Genomic DNA, 3,942 nt, shown 5'->3' with positions numbered 1-3,942 from the left:
ATTATGATAATTTATGCTTCATTCAAATATTCTAACTCCAAAGGAAAATTTAGTATTTCATAAAACTTAGAAATGTACATACCCTAAAATTTACAAAACAAGCAACAATCTTTAAGTTACAACTCTCAGAAATACGTACATAAATACAAATACACAAGCAAACTATAAATCGTATACACGTCCCAAAATACTACAACATATAGATGCCTATATGCAAATGTGATCTCCCTTAAAGCTCCCAAAACTTCATCTCCAATGGCCAACCTCAAGCATCTTCTCGGACATTTCCTACGATAGAAACAACTATCGCTAAGCATAAAGCTTAGTGGTGCAAAACTACAAGTTTGAAGCCTTTGGGTTCTTCAACTTATTTTCTCAAGTCATGGCAGCACAAATGTACACATAACAAATAAATCAAGACAACAAATATATCATGACTATCAAGTTCGATAAAAAAACTAAGTGTCAATAATTCATGAAAACACGTTAACAAGCTTTAACATTTAGTTTCGCCCAATGTGTACGTCATGCCTTCACACCAAACATGATCAAGTCTCAAGAAGGACCGGAGCCCTGTATCAAGAAGAGTAAACACCCAATAATCAAGAGAACCAAGAACCATATTAAAAATGACTTCCTAATTCGTACTTAAAATGGACAACTTCCATACTTAAGACGAATTAAAAATCCATAATCAAGATGGCAAAGGGTCCGAAACAAGAGGCATGCCAATGGTGACAAAGTCACAGCCACAAGAAGGACAAAGTCCACAAGAATGTCAAGTGATCAAACAATCCGTACAAGTGGGCGAGTTAAACAAGTGTCTTACAATTTCCAAAGATACCAACATGACAAGACATATTTCAAGAAAATAATAAATATACCAAGATAGGATTTCAATATATTAGCAGGTAACAAGAGTTTATACACAAACCTCAGCCCTTTTAGCATACAACAATTCAACAGTCCCACACGACTTCAAAAGTTTAAACTGTAGGCCATCAAATGTCTCAAGTTCTTCAACTTGCACACGATATAAACAACCTTAAAAATACCAGTAAATATCTTATTTAAATTTCCAGAATATCCATAATATTTACATAAAACAAGATTTATTATTGCAATTAAGCCTAGAATGTTTCAACCCAAATTATGTTACCAAAACAAAAAATTCGGAAAGTCAAGTATCGCAGCTTGAATCTAAATTTCGAAACTCCAAACTACAAAATTGGATTTTATCCCCTTCATGAAACTTTTAGATATATGTCTTAAGTGTGCAACCCAAAAAGAATAAACTCAAAATTCATTTTGTACGAAAAGATATCCTCAAAACACTAACAGGTACACATGACAGATTTTGTAAATCAATAATCTGGACAAGCATACTTGTCCAGTTGTATCTAAGTTTGGAAACTGAAAATGGCAAAAATGGACTTTATACCCTTCACCAAACTTGTAGATATATGTCTTTAGTTTCCAACCCACCAGAAATCAACTCAAAAAGAATTTTATACAAAAAGATACCCCCAAAATACTAACAGGTACACATGATAAATTTTGAAAAATCAAAAATCTGGACAGACATACTTGTCCAGTTGTATCTAAGTTTGGGAACTGAAAACGGCAAAAATGGACTTTATACCCTTCACCAAACTTGTAGATCTATGTCTTTAGTTTCCAACCCAACAGAAATCAACTCAAAATACATTTTGTACAAAACGATATCATCAAAACACTAACAGTAGTACAAGTAGAGTTTGCATAAACAGAATTCTGGGCAGCACTTGCCATGTACTTCCTCACCCAGTTTCAAGTAAATACATGAAGAGTTGAGTTTTGAGAGATGAACGTAAGTTGTAAACATATGAAATATCTTTCTAGAACATCTTGAATCACTTAAAACAAAGCTTTATATAAGAGATTATGCTAAAAACACTAACAACAGTAAATTCCAAAAACGGGTTTATAGCTTACCTCAATCGTGTGGAGTTTGTTTGGGGATCAACCAAGGAAAGTCTTGATGATCGATTTGGTGGATGAATATATGAGAGAAGGGAGGTTTTGGTTTTTGTATTTCTTGAAGAAAAAAATAAAATTGAAGGGTTGGTGGAGAGGATAAGGTGGAAAGGATAGAAACTTAAAGAATTGAGAAAATAAATGATAACAAAAAGGAAGTTTCCCCACTTTTGTAAATATCTAGTCCATTTAATAAATTGAAAAGATAATCATAGTAGGAGTAGTTTATATAACTACACCATAACACTTCCAACAAGTTTAAATGTCATCAAGTTCACATTCAAGAAGTGCAAACATAAAATATATCCTTACTATCAAAATACTCTAAATAAAAAATTTAGGTATTTGCTAAAAAAACACTTTTTGGGGTGTTACAACTCTCTCCCCCTTAAGAAATTTCGTCTCGAAATTTATCTTGTTTTAGTCATGGAAAAAGTATGGATATTGAGTCCTCATGTCTTCCTCTCTCTCCCAGGTGGCTTCTTTTCCAGAATGGTTCCTCCAAAGTACCTTTACTAAGGGAATTCTCTTGTTTCTAAGCTGCTTCATTTCACGAGCTTGAATTAGGATAGGTTCTTCATTATACGTTAAATCTGGATTAACTTCAATAGATTCTACTGGAAGAACATGAGATGGATTAGAACGATATCTTCTGAGCATCAAAACGTGGAATACATTGTAGATTTTGTCCAACTCAGGCGGCAAAGCTAATTTATATGCAACTGGTCCTACTCTTTCTAGTATCTCATAAGGCCCGATAAATCGAGGACTAAGTTTTCCTTTTTGGCCAAATCTCATAATCTTTTTCCATGGGGAAACCTTTAAAAATACTTTATCGCCAACTTGATGCTCAATTTCATGCCTTTTTAGATCAGCATATGACTTTTGTCTATCTGAAGATATTTTTAGACGATCCTTGATGACTTTTACCTTATCTTCAGTTTGTTGCACAATCTCAGTACCAATGAGTTTTCGTTCACCAACTTCACTCCAGCAAAGAGGAGTTCTACACTTCCTCCCATATAAGGCTTCGTAGGGTGGCATGCCAATGCTTGATTGGTAGCTATTATTATAAGCGAATTCTATCAAGGCTAGGTGTCTGTCCCAACTGCCTTCAAATTCCATAATGCAAGCTCGAAGCATATCTTCCAAAATTTGAATCACCCTCTCGGATTGGCCATCTGTCTGAGGATGGAAAGATGTACTAAAGTTCACCCTAGTGCCCAAAGCTTTTTGCAAGCTAGTCCAGAATCTAGATGTAAACCTTGGGTCTCGATCAGATACAATAGAAACAGGAACTCCATGTAGTCTCACAATCTCATTAACGTACAATTCTGCTAAACGTTCAAGTGGGTAGTCCATTCTGACGGCCAAGAAGTGAGCACTTTTAGTGAGCCTATCAACTATAACCCAAATTGCATCATGATTTCTTTGGGTACGTGGAAGCCCAGAAACAAAGTCCATGGTTATTTTTTCCCATTTCCACTTAGGTATTGATAAGGGTTGTAATAATCCTGTTAGGACTTGATGCTCGGCCTTTATCTGTTGACAAGATAAGCATTTAGAAACATATACCGCAATATCCTTCTTCATACCATTCCACCAGTAGTGTTCTTTAATGGTTTGGTACATTTTTGTTCCTCCAGGATGCATTGCATATGGTGATGTATGTGCTTCATTCAAAATTTCTTTCCTCAAGTTGTCATCCTTTGGAACACATAACCTATTATGATAAAATAGAGCACCATCCTCCCATAAAGTAAAATTAAGCTTTCCTCCAGTTTGAACTTCTTTGATTAATTTCACAAGCTTCTCATCTAACTGTTGTGCTTTTTTCACCTGTTCAAGTAGAACTGGCTTGACTTGCAACCTAGCAACAATAGACCCATCAGAATTAATTGCAAGACAAGCATTCATGGCTCATAA

General features: G+C 35.0%; 1 long non-coding RNA gene across 1 annotated transcript; it reads right to left on the bottom strand.

Annotated features, from left to right (window-relative positions):
* Positions 1-203: 203 nt before the first annotated feature.
* Positions 204-2,035, bottom strand: LOC129887559 (uncharacterized). The gene is made up of 3 exons (XR_008766434.1): positions 1,975-2,035; positions 935-1,044; positions 204-288 (listed from the first exon to the last, which is right to left on the bottom strand). It is a non-coding gene; the product is annotated as an uncharacterized LOC129887559 (long non-coding RNA).
* Between the last annotated feature and the right edge of the window lie 1,907 nt (positions 2,036-3,942).

The sequence above is a fragment of the Solanum dulcamara genome, chromosome 1 (genome assembly GCF_947179165.1).
Source record: "Solanum dulcamara chromosome 1, daSolDulc1.2, whole genome shotgun sequence".
Classification (NCBI taxonomy): Eukaryota; Viridiplantae; Streptophyta; class Magnoliopsida; order Solanales; family Solanaceae; genus Solanum; species Solanum dulcamara.
This window is presented reverse-complemented; position numbering and strand designations above follow the sequence as displayed.